Raw genomic sequence first — 21,974 nt, 5'->3', positions numbered from 1 at the left:
CAACTTAAATTCTTTCTTAGCCTGGTCAGTCAACACAAACATATCTACATAGTTGCCTTTCCTTACCTTCTTCCAGCAAATATCCAGTAGACCCTCAACACGGCCGTGTAATCACAGAGAACAACCGCCTGCAAGTTGCAATGCTTCCGCGCCCTTTGGGAACCTTCAGCAACCCTCTTGCACTTAGCCCGACTATTTTGAGGTCCCTGCCCTAGCACCCCTGATCCAACATCCCTCACATTAATATCAGCCTGCCCTTGCCCCCTACCATCCTACCTTCTGGACCTACTGCTCCCTGTCACAGCCTGATTATACCCCATCTCTCCTACAGAGGACCCAAAATGGCTGCCATCCCCTTCGGCCCCCCCACATACATGCAGCCTGTCATCCCCCCTACTCATAATGTGAGCCTGGGAGCTCCCCCTTCTGGACTGCTAAGAGCTCCCAGACTGCTGCCCAATATGGCACCACTCTGAGCATGTGGGTACATGCCCCCACGATGAGGCATCCGGCAGGGAATGGGCTTCATCAGCCGCCCGACCTTGAACTCCCCTGCTGCGCCTGGCTGGATACAGCCTCTTGTTCAAGTGCTGACAGTGGGGGGGGGGAGGAAGAGAGGGACATCAGCCCGCTCCACTACATGCCCCCATGAACCTCAGGCACCCACAGGCACAAAGGCAGCAGTGCGGGCAGGCCTCCCAGGAGCACCAACAAATGCTGGAGAGACTCCCCCACTGCTACCCTTAGAGCGGTAGTGAGCAGGGGTCATAGTTGAGCAGTGGGGTCAGGGCATAGCAGCCATTAGCAGGATGGGAGCGGGGGAGGGGGGTGCAACAGCCAAAAGAAGAGAAAGAAAAACAAAGCACATAAAATGGGGCACAGCCCAAAGAGCTAGGGAGCAACATCCAGAGGCAAATAAGGAGCTAGACTAAACTAGCTAACACTAAACTAACACTAAACTATTAATGCACTATTAATGCAGTAATACAGAGCACTCTGATCTGATCACTTACCCTGGCAAGACAAAATCAAAAAAGGCTGAGCCAACCCCCATCCAGTCACATTGCTATAGACCAATCCCTGTCACCTGTTGCCCCACAGGACTGTCCCCAGCATCTGAGGTTTAACTCTCTCCTTTCCTATACAGTCAATCCGATCTACTTTTTTTCATGAGACCTTCATCTTGGTATGCTGTCTGCAGTACTGTCCGCATGTCATTTGCTGACATCTTCCCATGTATACTAGAGTACATGTGTTGCTCTGCACTTAAGCCTACAGTACCCATGGCTCTCTTTATATATTGTCTGGGCTTGGATCTGCACCTAGTTTTACTGTGATCTTCCATAACCTTTTACAGTTTAATCGTATTTCCATAGCAAACTTCTATGTTGGGTAATTCTTAATGCAGAGTTGGTGCAGCCATATTGAGTAATAAATTCCACAAGTTAAATAACCCACTGAAGAAAGGTACCAGGCATGGCAGCCATTTTGGGTACACTACATAGGTTACCCATTGGGGATGTTGCAGTGTACTGAAGGTCAAAGCAGATTCCTTACATAACCATCAGTTCCAAGTATTTTTCATCTGACCCACGGGTGTACCAGTCGAGGTAGCCAGGGGCAGAACTATGGGAGACAATGGAGGCGCCGGGCGCCAGCACTGAAGGGGTACCTCCTCCATTTCCCACAATATATTCACCCCACTTAGGGCAGTTAATATGTACCTGGAGTGTACCGTCTTGGCCGCTCAATACATGGCACCTCTTCCCGGCACCTGAGAAGCTACCATAATCATATACTAGGGGAGGGCTCCATGTCAGACCATCAGATGCTGCTTCCACCTATCTACAGTACAGCCTGACCCTGCTCATTGATGTCACTGCTCCTCAGCAGCTTCTCATGCCAGTGTGACTCTGATGCCCCTCCTCACCCACAACTCCCTGTCCCAATCCTTCTTGCTGGCAGCTCTAGGTGTTGACCTGTGCTGCAGTCCTGAGCATAAGCGTGGCTGCAGATCTTCCAGGAGCAGGATAGATAGATATGCACCATATTTATTTTCCCTTTTTTTTTAGGGGGGGGGCACCAAATTATAACTTGCCTCCTGGCGTCTGGGATGAACTTACGCCACTGGAGGTAGCCATCTTGGACACACTACTGAGGTTACAATGTGTGAGATAAGCCATACAAGAAACTTTACAGGTGACTGAAACTCCATGCTTCAGATGACCTGCTTAAAATGCAGGCTAGGATGGCAGGCCAAGCCTGTGTGAGCAGGCTTTTAAATATTTTACTTTTGTAGAAGATGCTGGGTCAGCTGGTACAGGGGGAGGGAGTGTATGAGCAGTTTGCTCAACAAGCCAATTAATGGAGGTAGAAATTGCAGCCTCACATATGAAAAGAAACTTTCAATACAGACTATTCTTGCAATGAAAAGCATCAGGTATGGGACATGGATTAATGTATCTGTAAAGAGATGAGAGATGGTATTAAAATTCTACTCCGTTTCTAACTCCATGCTTCAGATGACATGGCTAAGATGGCCAAGCCTGTGTGTGCAGGCTTTCAAATAATAATAGTGATCTAATGTAGGAAATTGAGGAAATGCTATCATTTGTAAAGCTAAATTTGCAATGATCCAAATAGAAGTGGCTGCCTAGCAGTGCCAATCATCATCATCATGATTAGGGATGAGCGGGTTCTGATTTACCCGGTTCTTATCGCCACTTTACCGCAAGTCCGGATTAGTTCGGATTTATTTTATTGGCTATCCAAAACACGTGATAGCCGATAGCCAATAAAATGGCGTTTTGAGAACCGAGTAAATCCAAGTAAATCTGAACCCGCTCATCCCTAATCTTGATCTTTATCAGTGCTCTCAGTTCCACCAACCTCCTCTATATACCTCCTGACAGGAATATAGGTGTCTCCATGCAGGTTTGCCTTATATGCAGTTATTCAAACACACAATTCCAAAGTCTGATCTGTAACACATATTAATAACACCAACTATGTAGCAGTGCCAGTAGCTGTACATTTTACATGCAGTCACTGCAACTATGAAGGATGCAGTTTGTATACAGTAGGTGTCCCAGATTAATTAGCTTAGATGGTAAATTTATCATGAACCTTTTTACCAAGAGACTTTATTACAGGTTAGCAGAGCCCCAACATTTATCCAGAGCTGACATGTTTGCCCAGTTACAGTATTTTTAAAACAGCCCCAATGAAAACAGGACCAACTGAGTTACAATACCGCAGTAACATGGACAACTGAGGGGATGTCTTGGAAGAAAATAATGTAAAAACATGTAAAGATCAATTTAAACATCTGAATGTTTTTTTTATAGCCAGATGAACATTTGCACCTGAATGCAAATAGTTAATGGCTTAGCAATAACAGTAAAAGTCATAATCATATAATACGGTATAACATGGCAGTGTGTGATCATCCAGGACTTAATCTATATTTTAATAAGAGTGACAAAACTATGACAAATTTTGGTTTTTGTCAGTTCCATGTTTTAAAAGTCAAATATTTAAATGGTAAAAAAACAAAACAAACAAAAAAAAAGAAAATAACTTCGGTATGAACGGTTTTACTTGATTGAATCTATAACAATGTTTTGCCCAAAGGCTTTTAAGCATTGTTCTTGCTGGGAAAATGCAAATCACTTGAGAGAAGTGAAAAGAATTATAGCTGTGAAATACTTTCTGTCAGTCATAACATGGGCTAACTTCTCAAATACTATGTAATTTAAACTGCTGCAGCTGAAAGAGTTACAGATTACAATTTCTACTGCAGGCGCTGAGATTTAGAGAAACATTATTAAGGAAAATCACATACAGGTACAATAACAAAAATCAATTGTCTACATGCACAATAAGATAAAATAAAAAGTGGAGTAATGGTGCCCAGTCATTAGACCGTAAGGGGTGGATAAAATCAGAGAGGAGTTACTGACTTTTAAAAAATCTAAGGGGCTGTTTTATATTTACAAGGAGCCAGGACACTAAGGGATTTCTACAGAAAGTGTCCCATAAACTTAACTGCCAATATATATTTAGGTGATAAGACTATCTGACTACTGGGATTTATCCAGCCTTAAATTAGACTTTTAGCTGCTACAAATGATTACGACTGTTTTCCATTCCGAGTTATTGTAAAGAACTATGATCTTGCCATAACAGAAGTTATAGATCATTCCAAAATGTAATTTAGGCCTTAGAGTGTTCTAATCATTGCCCGCTGTGTTACAACCAGTCAGACTCTATTCACCCATATGCAAAGTACTAGTGGATCAATCCACTCTGTGATAATTTATGTGAAATCATTTGCCTGCTGTTGATGAATAACAAGAAAATCTAAACGACTCAGATTAAAAAAGGGTTTTACACTATTTCCTGGCATTGTTGTTTGTATTATTATTTTTTTTTTATACTAAAATGACATTTACAAATCAAATGACATACTTTAAGGTTAGAGCAAAGGTTTCCCGCTGAATTCTAAAAGAAAAGCTCCAAAGCACATTTTAATTATTCATAGCTCTTTCTTAATTATAGAAATGATAAAATATTAAGTATGACCTTTTACTTTCTGCTTACAAAATTAATTTTACATCTTAGCAATTAACAATATGAGTGGTCAATATTTCATATTTGATTATAGGTTTAGTAATTCGAAATAAGAAAATTTGCTGTTTTCTTGAATGCTTCATATTTTAACTGTATGTATAATTTAACTGTGATTTGCTTAAAAAGAGTACATAATATTTATTTATTAAAATATTCTGTTCTAGCTCTATGTACTTGTTAAAAAACTGTAGCTCAAAAAGTACATTTTATTTCACATTTAAGGGGACGAGGGCATAGCTAGAGTGTATAAACTTTCTCCTCTACATTATGAAAGCTTGAATCTTCTGAGCAATATTTTTATAACTTATTAATGGTGATTGAAATCACACATGTGTCTAGGAGGCCTAGGCAACATATGAATCCCAGAAATTTCTGCCAAGAAAGTGTGAATTCTGAGAAATGTAAAATTCCAAATACTTTATTTTATGATGCAAGGACATGAGTAGTCTCATACATATAGGATCCGTGAAAACACGAAACATGTAGTGAAGCTATTGGAACATCTATACCCCCATGATGGCACCATTTTTGTGGGCATGGTTGCACACTGCACAAATGGTGCAAAAACTCATCCAAAGGATGTGGGCTGATGTAGTTGGTGCATCCATGTGTGTGTGACAATGTCATGCACACAACACACCACAGCAAGCTGGCAATCCTGGGTTTGTCTTTAAATGCTTAAGCCCAGTGCCCTTACAGCTTGTATGCTCTCCCTTTTGAAAATGAGCAATGTTCTCCCTCTCTCCTTCTGTCCCCAGGTACCCTCTTTCTGACACTCTGTATGTTTACACTGCCAAAGAAAGAGCAGGCTCTCCCCTATTTATTCCCTGCACAGTCACTGTGTGAATTTTTAGATAGGCCTAGTGTGCAGTAATGTTGTTGTTTGATTCTGCTTACACACCTTAATAGACATTCTTGATCATACTTGCCAACATTGGAGTTTTCCTCCCCGGGAAAAGCCTGGGGAGGAGAAGCAGGTGGGAGGTGTTGGGGCGGAGCCAGACGGGTCGCATCATTAAGCCTCGTCCCCTTGCAGAAATTTGCCATGACCAGCGTATATTTAAATAAGGGACAGGGCCAAAATGGTAATTTGGCTCCAGTTATCTGGATCTAGAAACATTATTGGCATCTGTCTTTCTACTTCCATCTAATAGGGTACCAAACTGTTATTTATAAAGATATTATAGTATATTTTATGTGTTATTAGATCTTATGTTTGGTAAATTTCCTCTTTCTGCTGAGGTACTGCACTATAGATTTTTTTCCTCCACATAAACACTCCCCATCTGGGAATCATATGTAGATAAATACAAATTGGATGACAATACAGCTACAATAGGATCCATAGCATCATAATAAGATACATGAGGGTTATCAGCCCATATTAATTTGCTCTTCAATATCTATTCTTTCAGAATTTAAGGATATCACATAAATTTTTTCTTCACAGATCATCATTTTGGACAACAATAATTATTATTATTATTATTATTATTATTATTACTAGCATATATAAGGTTCCACAAATTTCCGCAGCACTGTACAGAAAAAATACAAAACATGGGAAAAAGAGTAACAGTATTAACGGAAATACATACAGTAGTAACAGTTGGGAGCAAAAAACTGATACAGTCCATAAAAACAGAAATAGAAAAAAACAACAAATGTGGGCACAATGCCAACGTATAATTGAAAAAGGTGAGTGAAGTATGTAACAATTTTCTGAAAATCACCTTTTTTAATGGATGAAGATGTTATGATGCAGAGATCATAGTAACAATATAATTTTTAAATGTTGGTAGTCTATTTACTGATATACAGTATGTTTGTGCTATGTCCAATACTTAAGTCAGTTTTTAGTCTAATAATTTATCCTTAACTCTAAATATCTCAGTTTCTTCTAAATGTATAATAACACCTTTATCCACTCGCCTCTTCAATTGACAATAGTAACCCAAATTAGCTGTCTGAGATAGTGGACAAGGGGAGAGAGTAGAAATATTAGGGGGGAGGGCTTAGCACACAAGAGCTTCCATTCTAAAAGGGAAAGGAAGGAAGTGACAGTAGTGGTAAGATACAATGGTAAGGGAAGTTGGAGGGAATGCCAAATTACACAGCAATGTGGTACGCAAGGGTGAGTAAGTGGGTTTAGAGTGCACGCTTGAAGTAATGGATATTAGGGAGAGCCTAACAGAATGATGGAAAGCATTCCATAGGTAGGGAGCAGCACGGGAGAAGTCTCGGAGGATGGAGTTATAGTTGGTAATCAGTGGGGAGGAAAGGTAAATCACAGGATCTCCTGTTACCATCTAAGGAACCCACATTGCAGAACTCTGACTTCAACATTTTGTTATATCTCTCTGTTTGCTGTCATAATTAAGGTTTGAAGAGACATTATACTCTAGAGAAATATTATTTTTACCTACTCTATTTGCATTTTATATCAAAAGAGGATGATGATATGATTTTACCCTGATGCTAATGATTACTACATGATTTTGGGCCCCTTTTGCGCTTATGGGTTTAGCTTTTTTGTTGTATCTTTTCATATGATTTGTTTTGGGTGATTTTTAAAAATTTTTGTTTTATATCTGCAACTGCGTTTCAGTTTTAAGTGTTATTATTGGGTCTCTTCATATTTTATGTTTCATAAATAAAACAAATGTTAATGTATTCATTTAAAATTATTTCTACAGGATAAAAAAAGATATGCCCAGACTTCTATGGGGTTTATTCATGTACATTCTGAAATTGCTACTGGAAAATAAAACTATATATTGCATTATATCGTTACGATATATAGTAATGATTTTTAGCCATTCAAGAAAACGGCCCATATACTATCCTGATGAGCCTTGCAGAGAATGAATTACCATGTGCCGGCAGGACAGAGCAGTGGTGAGGGCAGGGGCAGAGTGAGCCAGCCTTTAAAGGGTAGGGACAGCGGGCAGTCGGTAGTCTAAAGTGACACCGAATATACCAGGTCACTTTACTAATATATATGCAGAACAGAGTGGCGACAGGGGTGGGGGCAGAGTGAGCTGGCAGTGAGAGAGTAGGGGTAGCGGGTAGTATATGCAGAACAGAGTGGCATTGTGGGGTGTGGGCAGAGTGAGCCAGCTGGTGGAGGGTAGGGGCAGCGGGCAGTCAGCAGTTACCCAGCAAATAGCTTATGCCAGATCACTTCTATATACACTCTGGGAACCTCTCTCCTTCAGTGCACAGTGTCCCGATCACAGGTTGGATTACACTTTCTATTGAATTTCACATTTCTAGCTTAGATGAAAGTTGTTGCCCAAAACAGAACAATGTTAGTAGTAAGGGCAATGTGATGAAGTATGACATTGGCAAGTTACTTTTTAAATAAAAAAATAAATGAAATAAATGTGTCCACTTCAAAAAACCCAACTGTTTCTTCCCTGTTTTATAACATTAATATATCAGTCATCTAAGGTAGAACAGAGATAACATTTTCGTGATTGAATCTACTTTTTCTTAAATGTTGTTTGAGACATGACTTAAAATATGTAAATTGAATAGATGGAGCGAACATTTTCTTTATTAGTGACAGTGAAATAACATCACATCTAGTGGGAAATTAAGTAGAAAAGGACACTTATTTTCAAGCAGAGATCAGGTAAGCTAATTAGAAGACTGTGTCACACAGTAAATTGTCTTCTATTTAGATAATTTTGTTTTGCTTGAACATCACTAATACATATGTAATACTGTAGACAGTGACTCAACATAAACTGTGAAATATACAATAATTACTGAATATTAGCGAAATTACTTGAAATAAATTGACATGAACAATTATACAACACTTTTCAAATCTTGACCCTCAAACATTATGCTTGCAGAAAGTTCCTCCACATATATAAATGCTCATACCAGATAATTGCTGGAACATTTTAGAAACACGAACATAAGAAAAAAACAAAAACAGTATGAAATCTTCAATGTAAACTTACAAATAAGTAAATATACAGTATGTTTCATTTAGATTAAGAAATAATTGAAAAGTATGTGTATGTTTCTGTCACTTGAGTGAGCTAAATATGAAATAATATTACTCTCTTTCGAAAAGAACACTGTGGGTCTGCAAACAAACTTTCAAAAATAAATAAGAATAAAAAATTAGGCATAAACTTACCGTAGCACTCAAGCAAAAATATATTTGTAGGTGAATGTGATTCCATTATTAACAGTGTATTAATTATTCACATTGACATAGAAGTGACATGGTACTGCACAAGTAAATGAAATCATGTTATAAAATATTTCTTAACAAGATTCCCAAGTGGCTCCTTTAATGAATATAAAAGACAAAGGTAGATATCAAGGCTTAAAACTAACAAAGTTTAGAATCCTGGACTGAGGTTCTTTGCACAAAATGCAGTATATATTTATCTTACTGAGCAAGACTGTATACATGAAAAGTCAAGTGTGTGAAAAATAATAATAAAATGCACCAATAAGCTCTGTGAATACTCCTGGCAATATTATTACATTAACATTATTCATTTAGTTTCACATTGTAAGAGGTGCTTATTAAAGACATTGATAAGTGCCTTATACTAGATAAAATCAAGTGGATTTATATATTGAATTTTGAAGAACCATTCAAAATTAATTAGGAAACAAAATTTAATATGCTTCTAAAATATTGAATCTCATATAAATATGTTTTGAAAAGAGTGTACTGTTTGTATCATGTATTATTTCCATTTATTAATACACCAATACAGCATGGTTGGTGTAACGGTTATCAATACTACTTCACAGCACTGAGGTCTTGTGTTCAATTCCTACCACGGAGCTAACTGAGTGGAGGATGTACAGTATATTCTCCCCGTGCTTGCGTGGGTTTTCTCTCACAATCCAAAAATATACTGGTAGGTTAATTGGATCCTAAAGTCTAGAGTGTATGTGTGTATATGTGGTAGGGAATATAGATTTTAAGCTCCACTGGGCAAATATTATTATTTAATTATAAACATCACAGATAAATAATATTATATGGTTCTTGTTTTTGAATTAATTCCCCTCTCTTAAACTGCACAAAGCAGAATTCTATGCAAAGGTATTTGCTAGAGATGTGCACAGACCCCCGTGTTTAGGTTTTGGTTCTAAATGATCATTGTGTTTTGGTTTTGCAAAACCACCTTTAAGTACATTGGTTTCCATTTTGCTTTTGGTTTTGGTTCTGGAGTTCTTTAAAAATGTATATAAAGAGCTAAAATAATGTAACTTGGATCTGTTTTTGTTTATATAGTATTAATAGCATCAATAACATTAATTTCCAATCAATGTTGACCACCTCACAGCTCACAATATTGTTTTCACCCATATTGGCCAAAGGCTGCTGCAAGCTGGCTGGCTAAACTAAGCAATAGAGCAGCGGCACAAACACATGGCAGTTTAAAAGAATGTAGCGCATCAAGGAAAAGTAATTGTAAGTGCAGCTCACTTCAAGTCTACTAACAAAAAAACACATAAGAGCCTGTTTGCACTGGATTGCAGATGCTGGCTATTGTCTGACAAACAAACATACACAGTGACAAAGATGCCTGCAGTCTTCTACACACTTCCCTCCCAATCTGTCTACATACAACTCTCTCTAGTGACAACTAGTACTGCAGCATGAACTACAGCCCACACCTTCTCCATATACTCTCCTCTTTAAAATGACATCTGAAATCACAACAGGGGACCTGCAGTACATGCAGTCCAAAACATGCAAGATCCATTTCAGAGATCCAAGATCCGCACCTGGCGAGTAGACCCGAGCCGGGACCCAGTTCTACTCGGAACCCCAGAGTTCAGGTGTGTTTGGTTTTCACCAAAACCTAAGCGCTCATCTATAGTTTTTTACAACAAAATCTGCACTTTCTTTTCTTATATTTGCCATGCCAATTACACCATACTGTATGCTGGAGTATTAGGGTAGCCCAGGAAGGAATACTATTTTTAAACTAGACCTTTGTATTTGACACAAGATGGGTGAGAGCTAGGTTTTACATCCCTCCATCTGTGAAAAAATGTTATTTGTGTGCTGTTACAGACTATAACAACTTAGAATTTTTGAAGGAGGCGACTCCCCACTTTTAAACAAAGGTGCCCCAATATGTGCATTGAGCCGAAATGGGAATTTTTACATACAATTTTACAAATACATCATCCAATTAATGTGTGCTGAGGGTCAGGGGAGTAGAGCTCAAGAAAGGGACCTGGTGATGGGGAGGTGAGGCTAAATGCTGGTAGCTTAGCCATGACCCATACAAAAAAGAATGAAACCAACTATTCACGCTGGTGCTCACCACAGAGGGGGACATTTTTCTGCTCCACACAGCTGGCCTGGGCCCTGCCACACCCCTTAAATAGCACACGTAATTACTACCCGCTCCTTCCCTCTCGGTAACCCTGATGAGGATATGTGCAAGAGCATAACTATAGCCATACAGTAGTAGCTTATTCAGTTGATAAGGAGCTCAGTGGTGTATGATGCCTTGACCCAGGGCGAAACATATGTAGCTATGTGGTTTATAGCCACCATTTGCAGACTTGTATAGAGCTTAGCAAGAAGCAGTGTGTCCTCAAGAGGCCCATTTCCAAATATGGTTGATTGTCCTTCCTCTTGCAGAACACACAGCTCCTTGCATAGCTACATACTGGTCTGTAGATAGGGCCCATCCAACCGCCAGGTCCTGGACAGATGGCAAACAGACTACAGTACAAGATAGAAATAATTGTATTGCAATGTTAGGACTGGAGAAGCCTGTATATAAAACTATATATATATATATATATATATATATATATATATATTCACAGTATTTTATATAACAAAACCAATTTTTTTAATTTTACATCACTTTATAACATGCACACCAGGCAGAGTTTTCCACATGCTTCCTGAACATAACACAATTGCTGCTCAAGCGCATTGTTTATAGTTAAAATCCATTTGAAAATACAATTTTACACCTGCAATCATTTTGTAAATATGCAGACAGACCCTAGCTCAACTAATAACACTGTTAAAAGAAAAACTCCTTGATGTGTGTGCTGTATGCAAAAAGCAGCAGTGTCTTCCTTGCATGCAAAAAAGTAAGTTGCATTACACCCTGTGCATCTCAATGTTTCTGATTTACTACTAATTCTGAATAAGGCCATATCTCCATAAATGTACAAGGAACTTTCACCATAATGCCTACCTATTCTTGGTGATGGCAGACCCCTTTTCAGTCTTTGCCAAATAGTAATGCTTAAATAAAGCATCTGACATAACTGTGAGAGTAGCATTGTTTTACTTAGCAAAGTTACAATAGAGTGCAAATTGTCTCTATAGCATCAGTATAATTTTTCTTTCAATGTCTTTTACATGTACAGTATGTTAGGGAAAGGTCTCATAAATGGACAACCTGTCTTATTTTAGTGTTAGTTTGCATTTATGAGAGACTGCTATTGAACTAGCAGTAGAAAAAAAACTGTTTCTATCTGCAATAATAATTTGATCTGCTTAGAGAATTAACCTGACTATGAGAGGCTGTTATTCCTGATCATACATATTATACAGTAAAATGTGTTTGCATAATCTGCAATGAAGACAGCATTTTTATCACCGGGTCTGGTACATTTTGTGAAATATAAGTGTTGGCAATAAAAGTTTTTGGTGGTTATTGCCCTTTTACTCTGAGCAGATACATAAAAAGGCTATCAACACATTTTAAAATGAAAGGGATCACAGTGTGATCATCATTAAAACTGGCACAGATGCTGTCAGTCCTTTTCCTACTCTTGGCATTTCAAGCTTGGCATTTGAAGTATAAACCATACAGAAGAGTTGGCTTTCATCCTGCAAAAAAATTTGTATCAATAACGAAGGATAATAAAGTTCTATTATTAGACTACATGAAAACCTAATCAGGAATTTGAGGTTCTGGTTGGCTGAGTCCGAAGAAAACCAACTTTATTTTCAGCGATTTTAAATTTCTGCTTCAGCACACAATAAATGGTGTAAAACTGCCCTAATAACTTTGCCTGAGTTTATAAGGAGCTGCTAGAATAAAACAAGCTGTATTCAAAGTATTCCAGGATAAGGTCACAAGGTTAATGATTTGGCAATCATTTGTATTTAACTGTTGAAATTGAATCCACTGTATTGCAGAAGATTTCCATACATATGTTACAGATATTGTGAAATGAACAGTTTTACTTATATATGGAGGGATGACCCTGTTATCTCATATGGCAGATCCCTCAGAAGGTACGCACAGTCAAGCGCTGCACTGTGCTCTCCTACTATTGATTGCCTGATTCAAACAAGCATCTGTTTTGTTGATGCCTCTCCTCCTTGAATTTTCCACTAACACCCTATCTGCCTGTTGATCTTGTACTGAAGATAAGAACTGTGTACTTTATTATATGCTAGCAAACTTCACCCAAAGCTAGATTTTAAAGGGAAGGGTAGGTTGTGTGTGGAGAAAAGAATAACCAACTATTGTATTGATGCACAAATACAATCATACAAGAGACATAGGCCTGATTCAGAGCCGGATGCTCTGACAGAGCGCTCGCTCTGAATCAGGGCCGTCCCTCTTGCTTTTCAGAGCGGCCTCCTGGCCGCTCACATAGCTGTGGGTGACCACCCACAGCTAGAGCGAGCGGCCAGGAAGATGGTCGCGAGACCATCGCGACCATCGTGCTTGCGACAAGACCCTTGTGGTAGGGTCTCGCTGCCGCAAGCCCTAGAGTGCTTTCGGCTCTACTAGAGCCGAAAGCACTCCCACTGACATCACTTTTGATGTCAGTGGGGCCGGCCCCAGGCGGTAGGTGTTCCCATGGGAACGCCTCTGTCTGGGCAGCCACGCCCCCGGCACGCCCACCAAAGGGGGAATGCTGTCACTCAACATTGACAGCACGCCCCCTTTGGTACGAGACCTGGAGCGACGGATTGCCCGTCGCTATCCGGGTCTCGCGCATACGCACGACGGAGCCGGCTCATTCATGCGCATGCACACAGGGCCACCATCGACCCACTTGCTTGCTCATAGCGCTCGCAAGCGGGTCTGAGTCAGGCCCATAGGCAATATAAGTACTTCACACAATCAGTAGAAATTAAAATACAGTATATTTCTGTTATCAATGCAACCTTCATTTTCCTGTTTCCTGTTTTCAGTGATCCCAGCCTTATTGGTATCACTATATTTGATGCTAGAGGTACATGGTTATTCAGTGACTTAAGAAAGTGTTATCAAAATACTATGGAATGAGTTATGTGCATTTAGAGATAGAGGAGGTCTTAAAGTTAGACATCCATGGGAGACAATTGTTATGAAGGATGACGCATTCATTACAGATTATTCTTCGGCATGTATCTTGGTAAGTGGAGAAGAAAGCCCAAGAGATGTAGCTAATTGACTGAGGAGACTGGAAATAGGAAGGGCCAATGTACTCTTGGCCTTCGGGAGATCTATAGGACTCTGGCACTAGGGGGCATGGTCACTTTTGCGAATAAGTGATAATTCCACTTTGGAATTACTGGTGCCCTCTTTAAATACTCTTCACTGGCTGAATGGGGTGTGGTTACACCATCTTGCTTACTGGAACTTATTAACAAGTTTTCCACGGATGTCTTGGAAGATTTTTGTTGTAGCTCCAGTCGAACAAAAAAAATACAAAAGTTTAGCACAATTACAAATATAACAAATTTATTTATATATACAATAATGTCAAGTTGCATACACTTAGCTTTAATGAATAAAATTATATTAATTATATTAAATGGTTATTTTATAAACAAAAAGCCCACAATTATGATCAAGGTTAGGTCCTGATTCACTAGAAACATAGGCCCTGATTCAGAGCCGGACGCTCTGACCAGAGCGCTCGCTCTGAATCAGGGCCCACCTCCATAAATATGGAGAGTCCTCCTGGACGCTCGTATAGCTATGGGTCACCACCCACAGCCTATACGAGCGTGCAGGATGATGGTCGCGATGGTTTTGACCATCGCGACCATCGCCAGTGTGAGCAGAAGCCTGCGTTTGAGTTTCTAGAGCGAGCAGCCAGGAAGATGGTCTCAACCGCAAGGCCAGGAGTGATTTTGGCTCTATCAGAGCCAAAATCACTCCCACTGACATCACTAGTGATGTCAGTGGGGCCGGCTTCTGACGGTAGGCATTCCCTTGGGAACACCTCCATCTGGCAGGCACGCCCCCGGCACGCCCACCAAAGGGGGCGTGCTGTCAATCAACATCGACAGCACGCCCCCTTTGATCAGACACTACGAGCGAAGGAAAGTCCTTCGCTCGTCGCGTCTCGCGCATGCACACGATGGAGCTCCCTCCGTCGTGCGCATGCGCAGTGCACACCATCGACCCACTTGCAAGCGGACAGCCGCTCACGAGTGGGTCTGAATCAGGCCCATAATTTGCAACAGAAAAAAAACACAGGACCATCTGTCGCAGTTTACATTTATATATTTAAATATTTTAAGGTAAGTACAATAACCATATATTTATCCCATCCATTCTGCAACTATTTTACTTTATGAGTCTCTACCACAACTGGTGGCTATCACACCCTTTTTATTTCAAAGTTTGTCAATTGTATTATTATTACATTTTTCTCCAATTACAAGGCCTGCCCACTTTTTGTGTATTGTGAAGTGGTCTGTTTGCAAATCACAACAGGACTCTGGAGAGCTGCAGAAGTGTCTCTTTACTACAGTGGCTGCAGTCATGCTGAACAATGGCTGCAGAGGCACTTCCTGAGTAACAAGTGGATGGCAGTGTTGCAACTTTTGCCATTCAAATAAAAGCAACACGGCATACATCTACAGTACATAATTTTTCAAACATAAAGAGACAAACAGGTGTCTGGATTTAATACAGTGTAACAGGTGTTGGATACAGGGACAGTGTGCATTAAAAAACAAACATAAACTGGACAATTTAGTCCTGAATTTTGGTTTAGGCATAGAATTTCTCTCCAATACTGGTGACAAAGAGAGGGGCTAGTGGTATGTCTGGTGTCTGAATGGGCTCACTATTGGCAAGTGCATGGGACTATCCTGCACCCCAATATGTGCTTCTTCAGGGGACTCATTGTCCATGATGATGGGTGTAACCCTCAGGGTGTGTCAGGTGAGGTAAAGTTGTTGGCTCACACACACATTGTAGGTGGTGCCTGTTGCACTCATACAAGGCACCGTTTGAATGCACCACATGTTTGCCCTGTTGGAATATCCTTGCACAGTTCTGACTCTTTCAAACCTGACAGGGGTTTGGATGTGGACAGTCTGTCCAGAGAACAATGATCTTTTATCTGGAGTGGATTTGAGCCACAACCTGGAGTTCTGCAGAACATCTTGGACGTTGTTCGAAACTTGTGGTCTAAGTTTGAACTTGGTAGTGGGAATGAAAGTACAGGTGAATCTAGATATAAAGCATTGAGAAGGAGAGTGATGTCCATCTCTATGAGTATTTCTCAATTTGAGGAGCACCATAAACACATCAGAACCATCCCTATAATATTCATTTAACATGTGCTTTGCAGAATGTACTGCCCATTCTACTAGTCTCTTGGACTGTGGAAAGTGAGGTCTGCTGGTGACATGTGAGATATCCCTTATCCTACATGCATGGTATGCTATGTGCATAAAAAAAGTATTTTTATTTTGTTGATTACTGTGGCAATTTGAGAAGATAATCTATCTTAAACCAACCAGAATTTGAATCCACTAACACTAGGTGTTCTTTGAAAGAGCAGCAACGATAGACCATTGGAGATCAAGAATCTCATGGAGAGTGGGCCCAAAAAGCACTGCAGGGGGTACAGGCGTAATACCCTGGTTACCCCTGGTGGGTCTGTTTACCATTAAAGCCTTGAAGGGCATAAGGTTTTACAAAATGCTGACAATGCAGGTGGATGCCATCTGGGAGAGTCAAATCATTGTGAAAGGCAAAAATAGACTTAAGGTCACGAGACAGTTTCTTGGAGGAAGAAGGCCAGCCATGCAGGATAACACGAGACAACCCTGAGTGTGGCATCATGAAGCTCCACTATGTTCCTGCAGGAGAGGATATCAAACTCCATGACATCCAGGTCATCTTCAGCATCAGGTACACCTGAGTGAGGAAGGTGTACAGTACATGGGATAAGGAATCAGTGACATTGAGGTCCTTGTCACAATTGTATACAGTACCACATCCAAATGGTACCTTTGGAGTTTTAGCATGAAACATTGAATTTGTGCTGAGGCAGTATGTCTCAAACAGCACTGGACACGCATAGATGAACTCACAAGACTTATGACAAGCCAAGACAAGGGCCAACAGTTACTTTTCAATGTGAGCTTAACTCGACTCAATCTCAGTAAGGGTGTTGCAAGTAAAATTTAAGTGTTTGTTATGAAGCAGGCACACTGCACCAAGACCATTATTGGAGGCACAACAGGAACATGAACATCAAAAAATTGTAGCACCGAGCTGGCAGTGACCATAGCCTTGAAGTGAGAAATAATAGTAGCAGTGCAGTCCATCCAACACCATTCAACATCAGCAGACTCAACTTATCTGTTGGGGTAGGCATGTGTTGCATAGCTTATGCCTTAGAAGGATCCGGCTTAACACCCTCTGAAGTTAGGAGGTGGCCAACATATGGGACCTCAAAGACTTTGAAATGACACTTGTCAGGGTTTAACTGCATGTTGATTTTATGGATTCTTTGGAGGGCCTTGCGGAGGCGCATGTTGTGTTCTTCCATGGTAAGACTCTGAATGAGGATGTCATCCACAATGGTCTCACAAGAATATCCCTTGAAGAGATGCTCCATGCAATGTTGGCATACATCACTGCAAGTGCATATGCTGTAGGTCAGAGGTGGTGAAAGCGTTGACCACAGACACTCGACCAGTCAATCACGTTGGCTCGTCCAGCAGCAGTTAGCAGCTTCCAATAAAAATAAGTGTGAATCTTAATGGCTGCTGCGCTGAAATCGCAGGTGGGATACTGAAGCCGCGGCTAGTTGAAGCTATGGCTGCCATGTTTACTTGTGGTCAAGTGGCCATTAGCAGCCAATAAAAATCAGGGTTATTCTTATTGGCTAGCTCTGCTGCGGCGAACTGAAGCCATGGCTAGCTGAAGTCACAGCTGTCTCTGTCAGCTGTCACTGTGACAGCAATAGCCAATAAGAATCAGATGGATTCTTATTGACTGAGGCTGTCACCCTCTATTACGCAGGTCCCAGAGCCAGGTTAAGGGTGGGCACAGGGGCTGGGCCAGCTCAAAGGTGCAAAATCAATAAGGGAGCACAGTGTGGCGCCCTTAACTGGTCAAGACTGTCAGGCATGCACTAAGGTTGCTACTGGATGGCTTGTGTAACTGAGCTTCTTTCTCTCAGACAAGTCAGTCTTCTGTGGGGGACTGGGGTAATTTAATGTATGTTTTATTTGTTTATGTAAGAAAAAATGTTTTTTTTTTACCTGTGGAGGGACATTCGGAGGAAGGCGTACCTACCCATAGGTATCATTCTGAGGGCCTGATGCGGTCTCATCAGAGCTTTATTCAAATGAACAGGGCCAATGCAGATGCATACCAATCTGTTTTTTATACTGTAGCAACCATAGTCGACACCCACAGATGGGATATACAACTAGAGATGAGTGGGTTTTGCAGATCCGAGTCGGATCCAAGCCGGCTCGGGTTTTCTTACCTGACTCTGATCTCAAAGCGAGGCAAAACCATAGAGACAAAATCTCGCGGCTTGCGAGCTTCCGTCTCTATATATAAGGGAGGCGGTCTGGTGCTGTGCTGTCTGCTGTGTCCATCTGGGCTGGTGCTGTTGCTGATCCACCTGGGCTGGTGCTGTGCTGTCTGCTGCGTCCACCTGGGCACCAGTCCTGGACCCGAAAAAAAAAATATATATATTGTCTTGTCTTGTGTGCATGTTAGGCTTAGCCGCACAAGATACAACAACGCAACCTAGTGCTGCCTGACTCCAGTCATCATCAATCTGTGCTCTGTGCCCAAGTTCTGGACCTGAAAAAAAAAAAGTAAAAATAGTGTCTTTTTTTGTCTAATATTTGTCTGTGTGTGTGCGTGTTAGGCTTAGCCGCACAAGATACAGCAAGTCAGCAACACATCCTAGTGCTGCCCGACTCCAGTCGTCATCAGTCTGTGCTCTGGGCCCAAGTTCTGGACCTCAAAAAAAAAAGTGTATTTTTTTGTCTAATAATTGTCTGTGTGTGTGTGTGCGTGTTAGGCTTAGCCGCACAAGATACAGCAAGTCAGCAACACAACCTAGTGCTGCCCGACTCCAGTCGTCATCAATCTGTGCTCTGGGCCCAAGTTCTGGACCTGTCTAATATTTGTCTGTGTGCACACGACTACAAGTGTGTGAATTTTGTAACCGCACCTTGGCTACACTATTGGTGCTTGTGACACTGGGCCTGATTCAGAGCCGCTCGTAAGCGGCCGCTCTTTCGCTCCGAGCGATGTTTGCCCAACTGCGCATGCGTACGGATCATTATACGCATGCGCGAACCAGTCAGTGCGGTCGAAATTCATGTGCTCGCAAAATAGCAAATGCTTGATAATTTGAGTGACAGAAAGAGGCGTATGTGGGTGGTAATGGGGGAAGGTGCTTGAAAACGGGGAGTGGAGATCCGAACGCAGGCATGCTTAAAGGTCAAGACGGGCGTTTTATGGGTGTGCATAATTAAAACAGCAGCGTCATTGACCACGTCACTGGGTTATTTTATAGTCAGAACTGCTCGCAAAATTGTGGTAGGAAAAACCAACCCCAAGAATAGCGAGCAGTTCATACCCTGGTCGATGTACTCGATTAATCTAATAAATAGCGGACATGACGTAGGATGCGAGCGGCCAGGGGGCATATTTTTTCAAAAAACGACCGCAAGTTTGGTTCGCTCGTTCAGATCTAGAGGCGTGAACAGACCGCAAAGAGCGAACGGTTCATTTGAATAGCCACCCCTATTTTCTGGACAAGCGAGCGCTAATTGCGTCCGGCTCTGAATCAGGCCCACTGCTTCAAGACTGCAGAAAATATGGAGGGCTGTCACATGACAGGAGAGCAAGGCCAAGAACCACATGTTGTAGCTGCCGCCAGCAGTGCAAGGCCGTCAACTTCCTCGTCCTCTATGAAGGCCCCTTGCCCCAGGGCTTAAGTCACGCCATTGATATGGTAAATCTACTTTTACTGAAGTTAAGAAACAAATATTTAAAGGAAATTTGCCTTTGGATAAAAAAAAAATTGGCAATATACAATATTCACTACACTAAGTGGCAAGGAAAGGATAAGGCCTTGGCCTTTATTTATGATGACTGCTGGTTCTGATTCTGATAGCCCTTCTGCTTGTAGTAGTAGTGGTGGTGGTACCATTAAAAAATTGAAAGTTGTTAAGATGAGTAAGACAGCTCTGGAAAAACCAACTGTGTGCCCTGAGAAATCGAAATCACAAATCCCCGAGGACAGTGCAAGTGTGTCCGCGGTTGCCATGTGTGAGCCAGACCTAAATAATAGTGTACTGGAGGATCCTCCAAGTTTCATCATTTGTATGCCCCCCTGAAATGTGGGGAAGGGCAGTCAACATCTTGCAGACGTAGTCATCGAGGATGCTTCTGTGGAATTGCACATGGAGGAGGAGGATATTTTGGTAGTTGAAGGTGCTAAGGATGATGAGGATGTTGATGATGATGATGTTGGTGATGAGGATGTTGATGCCGAGGATGTCCTTTGTGTAAATAGGGCAACAGCTGTTGCCCATGGATTGAAAAAGCCAAAGCCCACTGTTGTCATGATGGGGCAAAAGACAAAAAAATAAAAAAAATCCACTTCTCCCAATCCGGACAACAGTTGTCAAGCCATATGTAACTGTTGCCAAGCAAAAGTGAGTAGAGGGAGGGACCTAAACCACCTAGGAACCTCCTCCTTGTTACATCACTTGGAGCGCATTCATCAAATATCAAAGTGTATGTCACCAAGTTCCAAAACTCAAAACGTAACAAGTCCAGTGTCACCAACCTGCTTCTTCTCTGTGGGATCCAAGTGCCTTCGATCTCCAACACCAACACCTGCATCATCAACATCCTCATTCATCATCACTAGTAGTCCTGTTGCATCCAATGTTGTTATTCGAAGCATGATTGACTCCTCTCCTATCCATGATTCCTCAGAAGGATCCTTGATGACTACGCCTGTTGCGGCTGCTGTTGCTGTGAGTGGATCTTCATCCCAGAAGGGGACAATGAGGAAGACTACTTGTAGTGTATCCTCCAAAGAACAATGAACTGTCAAACAATAATTTGCAAGGGCAAATAAGTAGGACAGCAATCACCCAGTTGCACAGCAGATTACTGACACCATAACAACTATGCTGGTATTAGATGTGCATCCAGTATCCGCCATTACTGCAGTGGGTTGTCAACAGTTAATTGAGGTCCTGTTTCCTCGCTACCAGATCCCTTCTAGATTCCACTTCGCTAGAACAGCAAGTCCAAGTCTGAACAAGGACATTAAAAAAAACCTTATTAATGTCCTCAGAAATGCCATTGTACCCACTGTCCACTTGACCACTGATATGTGGACAAGTGGGACAGGGCAAACTAAGGATAACATGACTGTGACAGCCCACTGGGTAGGTGTATTGCCTACAACAGCAGCAGCAACATCTACCAAAAGACAGCTGATACAGAGGCAGGCTACTTTTTGTATAACTGGTTTCACTAAGAGGCATACCACTAAGATTTCTTAGAAAAACTCAGGGAAATCATTGCTAAATGGCTTACCCCACTTGGACTCTCCTTGGGATTTCGGATAATGCCAAAAATATTGTGAGAGCATTACATGTGGGCGAATTCCAACATGTCCCAAGTTTTGCTCACACAATTAATTTGGTGGTGCAACATTTAAAAAAAAAAATGACAGGGGTGTGCAGGAGATGCTCTCGGTGGCCCGCAAAATATCTGGACATTTTAGACATTTGGCAACCGAATAACCAGCAGGTGCTGTTAAATTTGCCCTGCCATCAGCTGAAGCAAGAGGTAGTAACTCGGTGGAATTCTACCCTCTATATGCTTCAGCGAATGGAGGAACAGCAAAAGGCCATCCAGGGCTATGCAACAGCCTATGACATAGGCCATGGAGGGGGAATGCACGTTACTCAAGCGCAGTGGAGAATCATTTCTGTGTTGTGCAAGGTTCTCAAACCCTTTGAACTTGCCACATGTGAAGTTAGTTCAGACACTGCCAGGTTGAGTCAGGTCATTCCCCTCATCAGACTCTTGCAAAAACAGCTGAAGAAACTGCAGGAG

This window comes from Taudactylus pleione, unplaced genomic scaffold (assembly GCF_031769625.1).
Source record: "Taudactylus pleione unplaced genomic scaffold, aTauple2 ptg000037l, whole genome shotgun sequence".
Lineage (NCBI taxonomy): Eukaryota > Metazoa > Chordata > Amphibia > Anura > Myobatrachidae > Taudactylus > Taudactylus pleione.
The sequence above is the reverse complement of the archived record's forward strand: the minus strand, read 5'-3'. Positions refer to the sequence as shown.